Below are 21,023 nucleotides of genomic sequence, written 5' to 3'. Positions count from 1 at the left end.
GAGGATTTCAAAAATAAAGACAGTGTCTTACTGGGCAAGGGATGAATTGAAAAGTCAAAGGAAGACGGGCTAAGGTTTGGCCTCAAAGAATCCAGTAGGGTAGACACCTTGGTTTGATGCAGACCAGGGAAGGATCTGATGGAAGACCCCTGGACCAGGCTATTTGTCTCGATGCAGTCCTTCAAGGCAGACTCACAAGGTAGGGCTGCAAAAGTGATGCTGAAGGATGTCATAGGGTTTCTGGAAAACCTAAAAATAGTGTTGGGACTTTCCTGGTGGCACAGTGGATAAGACTCTGTGCTACCAATGCAGGGGGCCTGGGTTCGATCCCTGGTCAGGGAACTAGATCCCACATGCATGCCGCAACTAAGAGTTCGCGTGCCACAACTAAGGAGCCCATGTGCCACAACTAAGGAGCCCTGGGGCCACAACTAAAACCCCAGACAACTAACTAACTAAATAAATATTAAAAAAAAAAAAAAAGAATAGTGTTAGTGGTGATGCCTCTCAGGCAGGGCTGGCTTTATGGGTGTGAGACCTGTGCAGTTACACAGGGCCCTACTCTCAGAGGAGGGGTGTATCTTGGTTTGTCCTCTGCTGTCACTGTCTTGAAATTCTTAATAATCTTTTCTTTGAACTTGTGTTTTGTAAGAAACCCTGATGGAGCATGCATGCAAGCAGAGGAGATATTCTAGGCAACATGTGTGTAAGTTATAGGCCAGGCCTCTAAACACGGCAGGTAACATGCATGCTGAGGAGTTGCCCTGACAATCCTGTATACATGCCTGGGGTGTCCAGGGTGCTGCAGGGCACAGCCCCAGGGCCAGATTGGTAATGATGATGGTGACAGCAGCAGCAGAGGTAGTGATGTGGCCATGGGAGAGGGGAGGAGCTGTACTGTGGCCAGTGCTGGCATCTACGGTGGGAGGCTGGCTTGCCTGTCCATCCTGGAGCCTGTCCTTGTTTCACGTGGACAGATATTAACTCCAGCCTGAGCACTAGGACAGGAACTACAGGAATAGAGAGTTAACTTTGTCAGAAAATTATTACAAAATATAAGTGTACACATGGACTTTGTAATAAAGCATACATGAGAGTTATTATAATTCTTTAAAGTCTATTTATATTACAAGTGTTCTTTTTTATTGAAGTATATTTGACATATAACACTGTAAATTTAAGGTGTACAACATATTGATTTGATACACTTATATACTGTAGTATGATTGCCACTGTGACGATAGTTGGCACCTCTATCATGTCACATATCATCACTTCTTTTTAATGATTGGAATAATTAAGATCTAGTCTCTTTGAGTATAATACAATATTGCTGCCTGTATTTGCTATGCTGTGCATTCTTGAAGTCACATTGCATGTAGGTGGTGCTAACTTGTATATTGATTAGCTGGCTGTATTAGAAGCATAGAGGAAGAAAAGAGAGGCATAGAGAATAATTCACCTAATCATTTCCTAATATCCTTTGTTTGCAGTGTTTTAAAAAATATTTTTATTGAAGTATAGTTGATTTACAATGTCTTCTTATTTTCAGGTGTATAGCACAATGATTCAGTTATACACACACACACACACACACACACACACACACACAACTTTTCCAGATTCTTTTCCCTTATAGGTTATTACAAAATATTGAGTATAGTTCCCTGTACTATACAGTAGGTCCTTGTTGGTTGTCTATTTTATATATAGTAATGTGTATATGTTAATCCCAACTTCCTAATTTGTCCTTCCCTCCCCCTTCAAAGAGTTTAGAATCTTTGGGTTTGGAAACTGCTGCAACATAGCAAAGCAAACACGCCTAGAAAGAGAAATCAAATTTAAAGATCATCACATTCAATAGAAAAGAACACCATTTTCATATGATTTTTAAAAAATATTTATTTATTTGTTTGTTTATTTATCTGCGCTGGGTCTTAGTTGCAGCATGCGGGATCTTCGTTGCCGTATATGGGATCTTTAATTGCATCATGCGGGATCTAGTTCCCGACCAGGGATTGAACCTGGGCCCCCTGCACTGGGAGCGTGAGTCTTAACTGCTGGACCACCAGGGAAGTCCCCATATGATGCTTTGGATGAACCAATTATTAATCAAGACAATTTAAAAAGTAATTTTGCTTTGTAATTGAAAATACAGCCATATAATGCATACACAGATGTTTCAAATGATATACAAATCATGATGCCACTTTTTGTTTCTTGTACATCCTCCACAAGTTACAGGAAATGTCGGAGGAAATGTTAAGATGTCATCGCATGAATTTATATTTAAAATTAAATTCAGACTTACACAAAACTGAATTGTGTGAAGAGTTAAATCTTTTTAGAAAAATTCTTTTGCAAGAATCATCAGCTCTAGATGCACTAAAATTTATATTTTGAAATAATTTATCAGAAATTTATCCCAGTGTTGTCAGAATCTATACAATACTCTTAACAGTTCCAGTAACAGCTGCATCAGCAGAAAGATCCTTCTGAAGATAAAAAATTACCAAAAATTATTTGCGATCTTGCATTTGCCAAGAGAGATGCTTTCAATTACATCAACTGAAAACGAAGTTGCTAAAAGTATAAATTTTTAGAACCCAATAGATGAATATCCAGAGAAGCTAGCCAGAAGAATCTCATAGTCAATCAAGATACCACATTAATGATGTATTATTATTTATTTTGTTATATAAAATTATGATATCAAAATATATCTCGTCTGCTTTGGTAAAAACCTCGAGTGGATTCTTAGAAAAGAGAAAGCTCTGGAGATCATGTAGAGACAACAGGCGGCCTCCTCCTCTGAGGCTTGCACCAAGAGACAAGCCATCAGGAGCCGACTCATTCACTGTGGACTTGCCAGTCCTAGCACCGGGCCTGGCACAAGCTCAACAAACATTTGTCAAATGGAAGAGTTGTGAATACCATCGTAAGAGTGGGGGATGCTGAGTTTCAAAGAGTTTAAGCAAGATGTTCAAAGAAATGGAGCAATCTGTGGGGTTGAGATGGCTGAGACAAGATGAAACCCAAGGTGTGCTGACTTAGCCATGTGTAGGATTTTCAAACGTGTTCCTCAGAACATTCCTCCTGGGGATGGTAATAAGGCTCATAAAATCAGGGTCCAATGGCGGAGCAGATTTGGGAAATGCTAGATTAAGCAAAAGCAGGTTTTGTTTTGTTTCATCAAACTACAGTGTTATTAATGCTGTTGACATTCTGACATTTACCCTGACCCTCTAAGAGAATGATGTGCTATGTAGTCTTTCCTCAAGTTGGTGATCATGGGAATTTTATTTGGTTGAGGCTGTTCTTCAGACACTACCTGGGAAATGGTCATTGGGTCCTTCCTTTCTCTTTCTTCAGGTGGGGTCTCTAACAAATGACTAACAAGTGATGTTGAAATCCTTCAGCAACCAAACTCTGGGACCCAAGCTGGCGTGCAAGTTCTGCTCTTGATTACTGAGCCAGGTAACGTGGTGCCGAGGAATGGGTGTGGATCGGGAGCCTGGAAGCCCTTAGCTGTGTGACATTGGATAAGTCACCTCACCTCTCTGAGTCAGTTTTTCCAGCTATAAAATGGCAAGAATAAAATCTATATCTTGGGTTACTGGAGGCTTAAATGCAATAATGTATGTGATGTAATGTAGTACAAGGCCTGGCACATAATGGCTGTTCAGGAAGTATTGGATCTCAAATTCCGGCAGTCAACCTATTTTCACTATTAGGTGTTTGGCAAATACTTCTAAGTGGCGGAATCATGAATTTAGATGAAATTTTTCAAGGAAACCAACCTAGAAAATGGGTATAAATTGGTATTAACCATGCTATTCGGATTGGAGTTGGGGTGGGAGGCTGAGTGCAAGGACATTTTCCATGAGCTCAACTTCCGTATCCAGTGGTCTACTTGGCAGTTCCATTCTGAGGACTAATAGGTATGTCAAAACAAATCTCTTGATTCTTTTCCCTTAAAGCTGATGCTTCTTCCAATCATTCCCATTTCATAAAATGGTCCCACTATCCAGCCAGTTGTTTAGGTCCCCAGTCCAGGAACCATCCTTGATTTCTTCTCTTTCCACCACTCCCCACACTTATCTCAGTAAGCCTTGTTAGCTTGGCTTCAAGTCCATCCACTTCTCCACCACTATCTCCTATTTCAAGCCAACATTATATCTGACCTCAGGTACTAGCTGATGTCAGTGCTCACTCATATTCTTAAGACTTTGCATCTCAGTGCCTGAGGGCTGCCTTTCTCCAATCTGGAAAGGTCATTCTGCTCACCTGCTGCGGGCAGGAAGCGCTGGGGGTAACAACTGCTACCCCCTAATAGCAACCTCAATTTGGGAATCGGTGCATAAATACCCCAGCTCCCTCACCTTTCAGGTGGGACTATTCTGAGGTGTGTTTTGAAGCATTTCCCCAAGTTTCTCTGCAGCATGAAGCTCCAGTTGCTCACTATGGTAACTGGCTTAATAACACACCCTTTGTTGCTTGCCTTCCCTTCTTTGTATTCCTTCCCCACACTCCTTCCAAGGAGTTCCCTGCATCTCCTAAATAAATGAATTACACTTGAATCCTTGTCTCAGGGTTTGCTTATGGGGGAACCCAAACTAAGACTCTGGTTCACTGAAACAGCCTCTTCTCTGCTACGGATCTTTCTCTGTAGAACAGCCAGACTGAAATTCTAAAAATGTAAAGTAGATCATGTCTTCTCTACTTATAAACTTCTACTCGCTTTCCCCTCCACTTAAATTACTATCCCAAATCCTGTCTATATAGCTCAACGTGGTACAGATTCTGGCCCCACTGAGTACCATTCTTTCTCTCTTCCACTTCACTCCAGCCCCACTGGGTTATTGTTTGTATCTTGAAAGTAACTATCCACTTCCACCTACGGCTGTTTGCATTCGTTCCTTCTGCCTAGAAAATTGATTTCAGAACTTCAGGGGCTGAGCTCCCTTTTACAATTCCAGTCCAGTCCAAATATCATCTCCTCTGAGAAGTCACTCTAACGTAGCCATGCCTTCCTGCCATTACAACTCTTTGCAATTATCTTGATATTTATGTATTTATTTCTTGTTTGTCTTCCCCTTCTATAATGGCCCTACTCTTAGGACAGGAACCTTGTGTGTCTTGTTCTTATTTTTTCCTCAGCACCTAGAACAGAGCTTAGCACTTAACATGGACTTTGACGTGTATTTATTGAATGGATGCATGTATGTACATTATAATATCTTATTTGTCTTTAATTGTGTCAAACGATGGTCCTTTTACTAACAATTGTCATTTGTATTATTATAATTATTTTACTTAAAACTTATTTCATAATTAGAAATAAAACAAATGATAACCCATAATGAAGAGACTCATTTACCTGACAATTATGGAGGGTCAGAGAGCTGCCAGGCATGGGACTTCCCTGGTGGTCCTGTGGTTGACTCCGTGCTCCCAATGCAGGGGGCCCAGGTTTGATCCCTGGTCAGGGAACTAGATCCTGCATGCTGCAATTAAGAGCCTGCATGCCACACTAAGACCTGGTGCAGCTAAATAAATAAATAAATATTAAGAGGTGTGCCAGTCACTGAAGATGTGAGATGAATAAGCAATCTCCACTCTTTCTTATGCTATAATTGAGAATAGAAAATTGAAAGAGCAGAAGTTGTTTTATGTCTAACAACAACAACAGCCATAGCCAGAATGATGCCTCTCTGAGGATGATTTTCAGTTTCCCCCAGCACCTTCACTTCACTACGGTCATGAGCCTCATGACAGTGCTATAGGTAGCTTCATTCTTCAGGTGAGGAGACTTAAGCTTACAGAGATGAAGCGTTTTGCCAAAGCCCATACAGCTTGCAAGAGACAACAATGGGGGCTTCTCTGGTGGCTCAGTGGTTAAGAATCCACCTGCCAATGCAGGGGACATGGGTTTGATCCCTGGTCCAGGAAGATCCTACATGCCACGGAGCAACTAAGCCCTTGCGCCACAACTACTGAACCTGCGCTCTAGAGCCCGCGAGCCACGACTACTGAGCCCGTGTGCCTAGAGCCCGTACTCCACAACAGGAGAAGCCACAGCAATGAGAATCCCACATACCCCAACGAAGAGTAGCCCCCACTCGCTGCAACTAGAGAAAGCCCGTGTGCAACAATGAAGACCCAGCGCAGCCAAAAATAAATAAAAAATAAATTTATTTAAGAAAAAAAAAGACAACAATGGGACTGGGACTAGATTTGGGGATTCCAGGAACCGTGCTCTTTCCACTGCATCTCCCACTTGTGCACAGTCTGGGCACAGAGCAGATGCCCATCACGTGCTTGTTGACAGGTGGAAGGATGCTTACTAACACCTTAGGGAGCATCCTCCATTTGGGAGCCCCTTGGGTGGCTTGACCAAAAGACACTGCCAGCTGCTGCCACTCCTGATGGTCCAGAATTACGTGGTCACTGTGGGAGGCAGCTGGCGTCTTGTAAAGCAAAGTTACTGCTGATAATGAATATGTGATGCAGGTGCACACCTGCTAAGTAGATAAGTTATGTTTTCATATGTCGTTAGGTGAATCCACTAATGAAATACATTGGTTAAATAAATAATGTGTGTAATCCACTAACGTGCATTGGTGCCTAGTGCAGTAAACCAATCTTAAACTAACAACTGTTAAGAGAACAAACCTGTTTAAGGCATAGATTTGCTCTATTTGAGGACAGCGAATGAATAGATTTCTTCTTAGTTATGAATAATAGATTGATCTTTGCTTTACAAAGTTAACTCTGTAATGTAATATTTGTCTTTCTACCCATTGCTTAGATAAAATCCTGCTAGTTTGCCTGGGCTGAGAATGCAGTATTTTTTTTTAATTTAATTTTATTTATTTATTTTTGGCTGCATTGGGTCTTTGTCGCTGTGCACGGGCTTTCTCTAGTTGCAGAGAGAGGGGGCCACTCCTCGTCGCCGTGCATGGGCCTCTCATTGCGGTGGCTTCCCTTGTTGCTCTAGAGCACAGGCTCAGTAGTTGTGGCTCACGGGCTTAGTTGCTCTGTGGCATGTGGGATCTTCCTGGACCAGGGCTCGAACCCATGTCCCCTGCATTGGCAGGCGGATTCTTAACCACTGCGCCACCAGGGAAGCCCCGAGAATGCAGTATTTTTGTGAATCAAGTTACATGCACTACAAGGCAGGGATGAAGGGAGGACAGCATGGAGAAAGCACCAGGGAAGATGTCAGGTGGGGTTAGGAAGGGCAGTTTGCTCGCTAATCGCTAGGTAATAGTTGAAGGTGAGGATGGTTGAACTCTCCTTCTGAGGGGTGGGATGCTCCAGTGGAAAGTCAGTCTACCATTCAGAAAGGAACCTTAGACTGGAGGGTTACATGTTTTTCTGGTTCACTGATCACTTTGTCTACAGAGGAAGAAACTCTCACCAGCCCCCAAAGGCCACTGGCTTTCTCTTTCTAGTACAACAAACCTTGCCTGAAAGAAAGGTAGACTCAGGATGGATTTAGTCATCAAAGGGTGATATCTTGCTTTCATTAAGTGTGTTATAAGATATTTATTAAGAAATACAGAATCAAAGGGCTGTTGAACTCAGAGGAATGAATCTAGTCCTACTCTCTACAGCCCTGAGAGGTACAGGGATTTTCCCAAAGCCCCACAGAGCTAACCCTAGAACTGATGCCCTCCCATTTTCCTGTCCAGCTCCTTCTTTCACATCACCCTTTCTCTTGGTTGGCAGCCTCATCCGTCCTCTGCTTTCTTCATGTAGCATGCTTATTTCTGCCCCCATGTGGTTCCAGGTGAACTGGGGTAAATTCCCTCCTCCTTGATTTTTCCGGCATCAGCTATAACTGGATGCACCAAGGCAGGGAAATAATTGCAGCCTTTCCCAAAGAAAACAGCATAGAGCAGAAGGGGCACGTTACATGGCATGTTCCTGGGGCATTCCATCCATCCCAGGCATCCCTAGACTGCTAGGTGTTAAAGGCTTCTTGTTTTTTTGTCCATAAGTTTTAGTTCCTCAAAGGGACTCTTGGGTCAACACTTGGGGACATAGTGAATCACTTTCACAAAAACTTAAAAATGAGAGAAACAAGAAAGCTCTCTGAAAGATTAAACAGTTGAATGAGTGTGTTATGCTTTGTGCACACCATGCCTCCTCCCCCACCCCCGCCCCTGTAGGACAAAGGAGTCCACTGCCTCCCTCTCCAGCCTCATCTACCACCCTTCCCCCCAGCACTACTCCCCACTCCAGCCTCATCAGACATCGTTCCATTCATTGTCCCTATTTGGGACATGTTCCCCACTCTGCCTGAGACCCTTCCTCTCCTCCTTCCTCCATCCCCTTCCCTTTTGACTTTCTCACGCCTTCTCTTGATTGGGTCCCATATCCCTGTGTGGTGGACACTGGGGCTCAGCCCAGACCCCGTTTTCAGGGTCCGCACACTCATCCCCATCGGCTGGAAACATCAGCAGCTCCTGGAGCTCTCACTGAGATTTGATCTGGGTCACAGGGAACTTCCTCCCCCAAGGTCCTGCCCCTCCCCTTGGGGTGGCCATAGCCAATGACCAGCTGATTCAGGGATACCATGGCTCAGCCCCCTTGCCTCAGTTGGGGTCCATTCTGCAAGGCCATCTCAGCACCAGAGTTCCTCATAAGACTGACCGGAGCCTTGTTTGCAGCCTCATTGCAGGCCAGCTTCTCCGAATCCTACCTTCCTCACTTTCTCACAGGTTTATCTCCTGAGAGAACCCTCCAGTCAACTTTCTGTACACAATTGTCCATCTTAGTCTGTTTCCCGGAAATCCAAGCTAAGACAGTTGGTGTCAGGAGTGGCCCTAAGAAGAAGATGCTAAAATGCAATCTTGGAGATCCCTCTCACCCGTCATCTGACAAAGAGAACCCCAAAACTGGTGGTAGGTGGAGTCAGGATAGCCTCTGATGTACGTGGCAGTGCAGTTGTTAGGACTGGGCTAGGACACCAGTGGAAGGGGATGCACTGGCTCATGTAATATCTTAGGCACTGGAGAGGTTTGAGGGAAATAGTATCTAAGAGGATCATGGAAGTCGTGGTAGTTGCTGGATGTCATTGATTCGTTGAAGAGAGATGATGACAGGCTCAGAGTAAAACTAATTATCAGTTCTAGGCAAAATGTGAAAGCCAGAGCCTCCTTGGCAGCATTTAAGGAAATCCTAATCTCTGCAGTAGGGCCGGGAAGTGCGGAGAATCAGGCTCAGAACTCAATTGTAGGAGGAACAGATCTGCAGAGGAAGTTGAACCTGGCCCTAGCAAGCCTCCTGTGCCAAACTCGTGGTCCTAATATAGAAGAAACGGACCCAAAGACGTGAGACCGGGATATCTGAGTAGATGCAGTTGAGAACCTTGAATTTACAGATTTTCCTGGAGCCATTGGATCCACAGAAGTGTTCTACTCCCCACTGGTGGCAGATTCTGAAGATCGTGTGGAAGGTTCCATTGAGACAGGTGTCTTACAAGATGATGCTTGTTTCTCTCAGGATCTACCTCCGTCTCCTCTCCTGGCAATTAGACCAACCACATGGCCTAAATCCCTGCACAATGTGACTGAGGATAAGCTGGGCTTGCTAAGGAGGAGAGGGACCATCTGCTGAGATGGCCACAGAATCTGACTAACGTGTACCAGCAGGAGCTGGAAGACTACACTTAGGACTGAATCCTGAGGTGCTAGGTCAAGGGGGACAGAAAATAAAGTTGGATAAAGGAGAGTTATTTAGGAGCTCTCTGAAGGGCTATTCAATTTTGGAGCTCCCTGGAGGACCAACCGTATTGCTGGCCAGCTTCTCTTTCTATGCTTTTCTCTCTTCCTTATAGGTCCTTCGACCCTCTCTAGGTAACTCTCCAATCAGTTTTCTGGTACAACTCTCCATCCCAGAGTCTATTCCAGATTCTTTCCTGTGTGTTCCTAGTCTGTCTGTACTTCCTCTGTTGTAACACTTATCACACTTGCCCACTCTTCGGCCCCAGTACTTACCATAATGCCTTGAATGCTGGCACGTAGTAGTTGCTCAGTTACTTATTGTTGAATGAATGGTGAAATGAATGTGACTTAGGGAGACAGAATGGCTCTGAGGTCAGAATAAGACCTGATAGAAAGAATAACTATATCTAAAGAAAGAAGGGGCTGGTTGGCCTCAGAATAGTAATAAAAGCAAATCTTAGAACCGTGTCCATCCAAGTAGCATCCAGAGAGAGGTGCCTTAGCCATAGGATTTTGCTTATTCTGATCCCTTTAAGCAAAGCTGTGTCTAATGTGGAGATATAAGAAAGGGCTGCAACCAATGAGTTTATTGCATGTCCAGTCACATGGGTGAGACCCTGCTGCGGAGGTAGGTGCCCCAGAGGCAACCTTAACCTGCTGCCCTTGCACATTTGGTCCATCTACTACCTTCCTCTTATTCTGCTTCCAGGATCACCAAATAACTCCATCTGTGGATTGGTTTCTTACATAGGCCTATTGACAGGTCATGGGGACTCGGGTATTCAAGCCCATGGAGCAGCTATAATTCTTCATGTAAGTGAACTAACTTACATTCTGATTTTATATATCAGTCCTGTTTAATGTGAGTCTGATCCCGAAAGATGAATCTACTCTCACTGTACTGACAAGTCACGTTTCTGGCCCTGGGAGGTCCAGGGCCAGAACCTAGACTGTGGGTGAACTCGCTAAAGTAATGATGCATTCCCACCCCTTCCCCATGTTGACTATGGGGATCTCATTGGCTTTTTCTAGGGAATACCCTGACTTCACCATGTGCTAAGAATCTATTATCTATTTTGGGATTTCCATGAAGAGTAGGGCAGGGACTGGGTGGTCAACTTCCTTTTTCCCTCTAACAATATTACCTGGTGCTTGGGCTTAAAATCATTATTTAATGAAGACTAAATGAACTGAATGTCCCTGTGGTATATGGGGTCCCTTGGAATGAGGGAATTCCTCCCTCAGGGTGACTGGTGAGGAGGTCTCTGGGGTCTGTGGACTGAAGTGGGTGCTCTGTAAGATTTCATATGGGGTCTGGGATGCCTGTTGCTCTCAGGGATCCTGGGAGGGCCCTTTGGGCCTACAGTTGGGCTCTGAGCCTCAGTTTGAGAACTAGTGGTCAGAACTAAATTTGTTTCTTGTGGTTGGGAATAAAACCATTTGTCTTCTTAAAAAAAAAAAAAATCCTTTGATGGAACTGGAGGGTATTATGCTTAGTGAAATAAGTCAGACAAAGGAAGACAAATACTGAATGTTATCACTTATGTGTGGAATCTAAACAATAAAACAAACTAGTGAATATAACAGAAAAAACCCCACAGACTCACAGATATAGAGAACAAGCTAGTGGTTACCAGTGGGGAGAGGGAAGGGGGAGGGTAAGATAGGGGTAGAGGAATAAGAGGTATAAACTACTATGTATAAAATAAATAAGCTACAAGGATATATTGTACAGCTCAGGAAATATAACCAATATTTTATAATAACTATAAATGGAGTATAATCTATAAAAATTTTGAATCACTATGCTGTACACCTGAAACTAACATAATATTATAAATCAGTTATACCTCAAAAAAAAATCCTTTGTATCTGTTAAATATGTAGAATTTCCCCCACCTTACTCCAGGAGAAACTGAAGGTTAATTTTACCATTACCATGATCATTATCAAAAAGTCCTTGGTAGCAACTAACTCTTTTCTAGTTCAAGTATATGGAAAATTTCGCATTGCAATATCCACTCTAGCAGAAAGACAGTACTGTGTCAGACAGTGGCAGCAGACTAGATATATTGACCCAATCAATGTATAGATGTTATACTTCATGGATTTGAAGATGTACATTTTTTTGTTTTTTGGGGTACGCGGGCCTCTCACTGTTGTGGCCTCTCCCGTTACGGAGCACAGGCTCCGGACGCGCAGGCTCAGTGGCCATGGCTCACGGGCCCAGCCGCTCTGCGGCATGTGGAATCTTCCCGGACCGGGGCTCGAACCTGTGTCCCCTGAATCGGCAGGCAGACTCTCAACCACTGCGCCACCAGGGAAGCCCAAAATGTACATTTTTTTTTTCACATTTATCATCTCTGAAATTGGGATAAGTCTTAATCATCGATGTCATGTCATAGTTTAAACTGGAAACAATTTTTCTTTCTTAGTATTACATAAAATTATGGCATCTTATAATTGATGGTATCTTAGATTAAATGAAATATGAGGGTAAAATGTTCTATAGCGTTCTTGGTTGAGGGGAAGCCAGGGATTGGAATGTTTTTTCTCATTTTTGTTCTTTGTACATGAAGTATTTTGCCCCGTGGGGAGGAAGTTAATTGTCTAAAAGGAAGAAATACCTCCTAAAATAAAATTAAGCGGAAGACAAGCACTGCTCAAGGGTGAAGGATGCTGGCCTTCCTGCTGCTATGGCACTGGCCAGGGAATGCCAACACTGTGATTACCTGGGTCTCCCTCTCTGGGTATCCCCTGGGACATTTCCCTCCACTTCTCTCACTCATAAAACCTTACCTCTCCCATCTCCTAGCCCCAGAGATTTAGCCAATCAGATTCCTCCATAGCAGTGAATGCTAATGACTCCATGCTTTATCCTTTTCCCTTCCTTCTCCTGTATCATGTGCATTTTAACAGTGGCTTACTAGAGTCATACTGCCCCAGTCCAAGGGAGCCCCTCTCATGGTGGAAGTTACAGGTATCAGTGACAAGCTGGTCGAAGTCGTATTTTAAGTTCATAGCTTCCCTCAAATCACACCATTTATTTGGAGAGCTCCATTTTTATACTACTTTGCTGTTTACAAAACATACATTGACAAATATTTTCTTATTAGAGGCTCACAAAACCCTGAGAAGTAGGCAGGGTAGACTTTATCACCATTTTTCAAATAAGGAAGCAGAAGTCCAGAGAGATGAAGCAGTTTGGTCAATGACACTCAGTTTGCTAATGAAGGAAATAAGACCAGAACACAGGTACTCTGATCCTGGGGCCATTGTTCCTCCTTCTAGGAAAGAGACCACTTCATAACAGCTGCTTCCCTTGCCTAGGACTAGATGGGCTTCCAAAAAGGCCAGATTATACAGAGCCTGGTAGGTTATGTCAGAGGTTTTGGCCTTTATCATAAGAGCCCTGGGAAGTCATTGAAAGACTTAAAGTAGGCAAATTAAGATGAACAGATTTTTGTTTGTTAAAGAGTTAATGAGGTGTTGTGGGGAGAATGGATTGTATGAAGGCAGGAGTGGAAACATTTAGGAGGCAGTAGATCAGGCAAGAGATGATGGCACCTGGTCTAGGTGCATGACAATGGATGAGAGAGAGGAAGAGGGAATTCTGGGAAGATGGGGGCTAGAGCTAGTGTCCTATTGCCTTTCTGCCCTAGTTGCAATCCAACTACCAGCTGGAGGTGTAGTGTTCTGGGAGTAGTGTTCAGCCTTCTGGGCAAGAGAGGAGCTTGGAGTTAGGGGAAAAGCCATGAGGCAAAATGTAGAGCTATATTACAGGGAGCTCGAGCCATGGAGATCTACTGCCCATAGAAGGTCAGTGCCAGCCCCATGTGGTCCTAGGAGCACCTGCTGGTCTACCTGCTCTCAAGGAGCTGAGGTAGAACTGCAGCATGGACTGGGTTCCTCCATCTCTGAGAGCTGTGGTCTTTGTTGCCTAGGAGATGGATTGCGGAGATATTTATCCAGAGGTTTCAGCAGGGGAGAGACGACCTGGCAACTGGGTCAGAGGCTGCTGTGCTTTCCAGTGCTTCTGAGTTCATTACCATTCTTGATAGCTTGTTCAAGACAGAACAAGCCAAGTGCTCACAGAGGAAAAGGCAGTGAACCCAGGGGTTTCTCAACAGCCACAGAGAGCAATAATAAGCAAAATGCTCAGAGAGGTAACTCCTTTGGAATAAAACTACTAGAGGAGATATTTGATCTTACTTAAAAAATAATACAAGTACTTAAGGGGAGTCATACAACCTTAAAAAAAAAAAAGATCTCCTGGAACCAGGAAAAAAAAGAACAAAACCAAACAATAGCTCTGAGTTTTTAATTTAAAAGTTAAGGAGGGGATGATCACTGTTGTAAACAATATATTAAAAAAAATTTTTTTTGGCTGCTTTGGATCTTCGTTGCTGCGTGCAGACTTTCTCTAGTTGTGGTGAGTGGGGGCTACTCTTCGTTGCAGTGCGCGGGCTTCTTATTGCAGTGGCTTCTCTTGTCGCAGAGCACAGGCTCTAGGCACGTGAGCTTCAGTAGTTGCAGCACGCAGGCTCAGTAGTTGTGGCTCGCAGGCTCTAGAGCGCAGGCTCAGTAGTTGTGGCACATGGGCTTAGTTGCTCCGCGGCACGTGGGATCTTCCTGGACCAGGGATCGAACATGTGTCCTCTGCATTGGCAGACAGATTCTTAACCACTGCGCCACCAGGGAAGTCCCTGTAAACAATATTAATGCCTAGAAGTGCAAGTGAAAGAAATATCTTAATGCACAGATCAAAAATACAAAGAGACAGAAATCATGAGGGAAAAATGATATTTGGAGAGCAGATACAGAAGGCTTAACATGTGAATAATAGGGGTCCAGATGAGGTGAACTTAGGCAAGACTGATGACTGATGCAGGCAGTAATTGATGGAGAAGACATTTCAAGGATGTTTCCTTAGCTTCTGCTTTGGACAGTTGGGAGGACAGCAGTGCTACTACCTAAAATGGATTGTCCTGGAGGATAAGTGTGTTGTGGGGCAAACCAGGCAGGTGGGAGAATGATGAGTTAAGCTTAAAAAGTATTGATCTTGAAGAGCATATGGACACAGAAGTGGAGGCACTGAATTGCTACTGGATATGCAGTTCTAGAGAAGAGATATCTGCGATGGAGATGGAGAATTAGAAACCATCAACCTAGAATGAAAATTGAAATAAAAGGCATAGATGAGAGAGCCTAAGGTAAGAGGGGAAAAAAAAAACCTGTTGGGACAAAAGCGGTGGTGCGATCATTCTCTTCTCTCCCTTCCCTTTTTACTCCCCACTCTTGACTCTACACTGGGCCTGCCTTCCATGTCCTTTCTTATTACATGACATGAGACTTAGTGGGGAAGGGGAGGGAAAGGGGAAAAGAAGGAAGGAGAAAACAGGGAGAAGAACATGAGGAAGAGGAGTGGGAGGCGTGCCTTAAAATGGAGAAGCAGAATCAAATCTACCTAAAGGGTACCAGTCCCCATCACCTGAGCAGAGGGGTGATCCACGAGCAGGTCAACTATCAAGGGATAGCTTGGGCTTCCCTGGTGGCGCAGTGGTTGAGAGTCCACCTGCCGATGCGGGGGACACGGGTTCGTGCCCCGGTCCGGGAAGATCCCACATGCCGTGGAATGGCTGGGCCCGTGAGCCATGGCCACTGAGCCTACGCGTCCGGAGCCTGTGCTCCGCAACGGGAGAGGCTGCAACAGTGAGAGGCCCGCATACCGCAAAAAAAAAAAAAAAAAAAAAAAAAAAGGGATAGCTTCACAGGGAGGCTCCATGGCTCTCTTTCCCGAGGTATAAAGGGAAAAGTAGAGCTAGCATTTCTTGAGCAACTGCTATGTACTGGCCACTGGGTATGCTCTTTAACATTCACATTCTCATTTAATTTTCTCCAATAATCTTATAAATAAGGACGGTGAAGCTCAGAGAGGTCGAGAAATTCCCCCAAAACCCAGGTTGGAAAGTAAAAGAGTCAGATGAATCTGTGTAACTGCAAAGCCCTTGCTTTTTCCACTCTGCCATGGAACATCGGTACCAGAGAGACCCTGCCAGAAGATTCAGATTTGGACCCACGTGACTTTATTTGTATTTCCACTGGGCTTTTAGTGTCTCAGGACATTCAAAGATTTACCTTCTGTATTCTCCCAGAGTTAAGTACACACTGCCAGCCTGACCTTTCAATCTGGGCTGCTCCCTGGTTCTCCCAGGTTACTGACCAGCTCAGACAAAGGGAGAAAAATGAGCTGTTATTCTTTCTGGGAGTTGAATGACTGCTTCCTTGTAAATACCTAGAAAATCAGTCCTCTGTGAATTAAACTCTTTCATCAACCACCAGGCAGATTCTAAGTCATTGATTAAAGGGAAAACCTCCTAATTCATTGATCAAAATCCCGAGGCTTTACCAACTCAAAATAAAAGCAGCAACATCTGGGACAATGCTCAGCAGTTATTCGCTCTGAGAGAAGAAGTGGTTCTTGCTTTCAACTTGGAAAATGCCTGATATTCTCAGGATTGAGATAGGTGACATTTCTTCTAACTTCACTTATCATCAAGAAAAAAAAAGCAACACTAACAGGGTTTCTTGTAAGTAGAACACACAGTATTAAATGCTGGAGTTTCAACAGAGTAGTAGGTTAACCCTGAGTCCCAGATTTCTGAGGGATGATCCAGATTTAAATTATTCACCTATGTGGTCCTCATCAAGGCACTGGAATTTGTGAGAAATTTTATCCTGACTTTAGTTTGGAGACAGGTTATTTTAGACATATCTTTATAGGTTTTCTTAAGGATTTGGCAATAATCTTAGGGTGACTGAACATGCATACTATGCAGTAGGCAATTCTGTTCAATTCAACAAACGTTTAAGGGATGATGTTTGTATTAGTCACGAAAATTAGAGATGAAGGCTTCCCTGGTGGCGCAGTGGTTGAGAGTCCGCCTTCCGATGCAGGGGACACGGGTTCGTGCCCCGGTCCGGGAAGATCCCACATGCCGCGGAGCGGCTGGGCCCGTGAGCCATGGCCGCTGAGCCTGCGCGTCTGGAGCCTGTGCTCCGCAACGGGAGAGGCCACGACAGTGAGAGGCCCGCGTACCGCAAAAAAAAAAAAAAAAAAAAAATTAGAGATGAAAAATTATATGGTGGCTCTTTGTTTACTGCCTTATAGTAGTAAACAGGTAAGGAAATAGAAGCTGAGCTTCCAAGTAAAGATAGGAGACTGAGTACATAGATTTATCTTCTCTCCCCCAAGACCCCTTAAAGTATTAGTAAAATCTCAAAAAAATTGTAATCTCTATACAGTGAAGAGAATGAACGATTTCAAAACTTTTAGGAAGGTAGAAAATAGGTGAAAGAGTGGTACCTGGTGAAGTAGAGGAAAGGAGGAACTACAATGAAGAAGAAAACTTAGATACCAACAGGCACTGGAACAAAGACATCATATATAATTGGGGGCAGGGCGGTGGTATGTGGGGCTACAGAGAGGAAGTAATTAAAACTGTATGGAACAGACGACCTCTCCCTCACTCCCCACACTGAACGCCTAGCATCAAGGCATGTATGTATTCCCTCAACTCAGGCAAACGAACAAAGAAACAAAAACAAAAAATGGGAATTATCTTTAAAGAACTTAAATGATCTACATGGCAGATCAATACAGGAAGTTCAACATCTGACTAATAATGAGTCCTACAAAAGGAAAGCAGATAAAATTGGGGTGAGAAGATTGTCAAAGAAATAATAGAAGCAAATTCCTAGAGTCAAAGAGCAAAGTGTCCACATTGAAATAGTCCATCATATTTCCAACACAATCAATGCAAAATGACCCAAATCTTGATATATCATTGTGAAACTCAAAACTCAAGGATGCTCCTAAAAGCTTCTGAAGAGAAAACAAACAAACAAAAACAGAATGCACACAAGGTAATAAGAAGCAGCCTGGCATTAACATTCTCATCAGCAACATTGGATGTTGGTAGTTCATCGAGAAATGTCTTCAGGAAATGTTCTGAGAGGAAAAAATTTTAACCTGAAGTCCTATACCTGGAGAAGTTAATAGTCAAATATGAGGGTAGAATTACTTTTACACTTGTAAGAACTGGGGAATATTATCTCCCATGCATGTTTCCTCAGAAAATTGTTTGAGAATGCACTACATCTAAATGAAGGCCTAAGCTAAGAAAGAAAAAGAAGTGGGATTCAGGAAATGGTGGATCCAGCCCTGTAGAGAGGTTAACACATTCAGCGGGCCTAGGGTCTGGCTCAGGGGATTAGACAGAGGGAGGCCTTTTGAGGGGAAAAATTGCAATTGTATAACATGATTGAGAATTCATTGATTTTCAGCTTCTTTTCTAATACATCAGTAATTTTAGTTGAATCCAAGTTTCAATATGTAGTATTTTTACTGTTATTTAAACTGTAATTTTCATTGTGATTTCCTCATTAGTTATTTAGCTGGTATAGTTCTTAATTTCTGAACATACAGACACTTCTAGTAATCTTTTTGTTATTGATACCTGGCTTAATTGCACTGTGGTTAAAGATGCTCAGCTTGATTTCTATCCTTTGAAATATGTTGAGACTTGCTTTCTGGCTCAGCATATGGCTAATTTTTTTAAGTGTTCTGAGTGTGTTTGAAAAGAATGTGTAATTTGCAGTTGCTGGGTGCAGTGTTCTAAATATGTTAATTAGGTTTGGTTTGTTAACACATATTGTTCAAATTTTCTGTATCCTTACTGATTTTTATCTGCTTGTTCTCTCAATTTCTGAGAGGTATATTTAAATCTCCCCCCTGTTTTTATAGATTTGTTTATTCCTTAAGCAGTTTAGTCAGGTTTTGCTTCATTTATTTTGAGACTAAATTATTAAGTACATAAAAATTTTATAGTGTTATGCCTTTCTGGTGAATTGAGCTTTTTATCATAATGAAGTATCCTCTTAATCTCTAGTAATGCTTTTTGCCTTAAACTCTGTGATAGAGCTCACCAGCTTTCTCTGAGTTAGCATTTGTATGGCATATCTTTCTCTTTTATTTTACTATCAACCTCTCTGTTTCCTTCTCTTTTACACGTGTCTCATGTAAAGAGTACATGGCTGTGTTTTGTTTTTATATCCAGGTTGATAATCATGCCTTTTAATCAGAGCATTGAATCTACTTATGTTTAATGTAATCACTGATGTATTTGGGTTTCTTCATCTCCTCTGCTTCAAGTTCCTTTTTTTCCTTTTCTCTTCTTTTAGATTCAGTTTTCAAATTCATTTCCCTATTTTATTAGCTTCAAAGTTATACACTCTTGGGCTTCCCTGGTGGCGCAGTGGTTGAGAGTCCGCCTGCCGATGCAGGGGACACGGGTTTGTGCCCCGGTCCGGGAAGATCCCACATGCCGCGGAGCGGCTGGGCCCGTGAGCCATGGCCGCTGAGCCTGCGTGTCCGGAGCCTGTGCTCCGCAGCGGGAGAGGCCACAGCAGTGAGAGGCCTGCGTACCGAAAAAAAAAAAAAAAAAAAAAAAAAGCTATACAGTCTTATCGTCCCTTTGTTGGTTACCTAAGAGTCTATAATGTGCATCCTTGACTCATCATAGTCCACGATTAATTGGTATTTGGGGCCTTTTCTCAGAAAATCCAAAGATCTCAGGCACTTAAACTCTATGTATCCCCTTCTGACATATGACATTGTTGTTGCATATTTTAACATATATATTTTAAGCTCCATAAGATGCATTTTTTTATTGGTTTATATAGCCAATATTACACACGTATTTTCCCTTTTCTGTCCTCTTCATTTCTTCCTACATCTGTGTTGTTCCAGGGATAATTTTTCTTCTACTTAAAACACTCACGTTAAGGTTTCCTTTAATGCAGGTCTGCTTGTGACAAACTCTCAGTTTTGTTTGTCTGAAAATGCCTTTATCTGACTTCATTTTTGTTCTCTGCCTCCAGTGAGGATGTTCATTTGCTTCTCTGAGGCACCAGGGGGCCTGAGCAACCAGGGAGCATCTTCATCCAGTTTCAGGGGTTGAGATGATTGGAAGCTGAGCCATAGTCACTATAAGGGCTGGTCCACCTGGGTTTCATGGTCACAGCTCTACGAAGTTCCAAACAAAAGTAGGAGGGGTTTATGAGGCCCTCTCTATCAAATTTTTTCTCATTACTGCCTGGAGATGTTAAACTCCTCTGAAAGTATCAAATATCCCCAAGGGAAAGGTGGTGGTCTCACTTCTTCATATTTCTATCTTTTTCTGGATCTTGGCTTGGTGATTCTGCCCTATCCTGTTTGTTCTACGGTACGTTCAGATGACTTCTTCCCTTCCTTCTTTCTTCCCTCCCTCCCTCCCTTCCTTCTTCTTTCCTTCCTTTCTTCCATCCTCTCTGCCTTTATATACTTTGTGTCAGGCCCCATGAAAAGGAAGCAGACACAGGACACAGGGGGCTCACAGTTGACTGGGAGAGACATTAATACAGAAGAGTTATAGCTGTCAGACTATAAATTAAATCTGTGTATGAGGTGTCTCCGGTGTAAACCAATCATTGTGATACAGCGTAATAATAAGGGTAAAAATACAATGAGTAGAAGCAGAGAGGAAGGGATGGTGATCCCACCTGAGGACATTAAGGAAAGTTTTGAGTGGAAAGTTTTGGTGCATAAAGAAAAACTTCCCGGTTACTGGGAGAACTCTCTTCCATGTAGAAAACTTAATTTCTTAACACTATTCTATAACTGAAGCACACCTAAAACACACAGATGTCTCTGTAGAGATGATTTAAGTTTAATGAATATTGACTGAGCTACAAATTGTCAGGCCCTAGGCTAGGCACAATTGCTTCCCTGACGAACTTATGGTCTAGTAAGCAAGACAAACCCATAGGAGATAATTCCATATATGTAACAGAATGACTGGTGACAAGTCATAGTTTTTATTGTATTGAACTATTCTTTATAAAGAAATATTGGTCCCTGGACCAGAACATTCCAGACACCAAAAACCATTTACAAGGGAAGGCAGATAACTTTGTTATGCAGGACACTGCAAAGTCCTGATACTCACACGATGGGACTTTTTCATTTTCTTTCAGAACATTCTCATCTGTCTCTCTAGGCTTCTCATCCTTCTATTTTATGAGCAAAAAAAGAAAGAATAAATCTCTTATTTTAAAACTGATTTCACTTAAACGGTTTAAGATGGACCTTTTCAAAACAGAGGATCTGAGTTACAGGACGACAAATGTGTACCTAGCTGGGGGACAGACACCCTACATCTTTCCCCTAGTCAGAGGGGCTGATTCTGT

The 21,023-nt window shown here is 42.9% G+C and overlaps 1 long non-coding RNA gene across 8 annotated transcripts in view; it reads left to right on the top strand.

The window, feature by feature from the left end:
* LOC111170913 (uncharacterized) overlaps positions 1-21,023 on the top strand; it is a 94,930-nt gene that overhangs the window by 11,262 nt on the left and 62,645 nt on the right. For 6 of the 8 annotated variants that reach the window (XR_004022117.2, XR_004022114.2, XR_004022119.2 and 3 more), the window contains exons 3-4: positions 3,373-3,477; positions 10,444-10,547. This is a non-coding gene — a long non-coding RNA (uncharacterized LOC111170913). The remainder of the gene's footprint in view (positions 1-3,372; positions 3,478-10,443; positions 10,548-21,023) is intronic. The other 2 variants (XR_004022126.2, XR_004022122.2) reach the window with 1 other exon arrangement.

The sequence above is a fragment of the Delphinapterus leucas genome, unplaced genomic scaffold (assembly GCF_059928025.1).
Source record: "Delphinapterus leucas isolate spDelLeu-1000000601 "Yukka" unplaced genomic scaffold, BTC_Dleu_Yukka2 spDelLeu_asBTCV2_sq74, whole genome shotgun sequence".
Lineage (NCBI taxonomy): Eukaryota > Metazoa > Chordata > Mammalia > Artiodactyla > Monodontidae > Delphinapterus > Delphinapterus leucas.
Note: the sequence above shows the minus strand (reverse complement) of the source record. Positions and strands in the feature narration are given on the sequence as shown.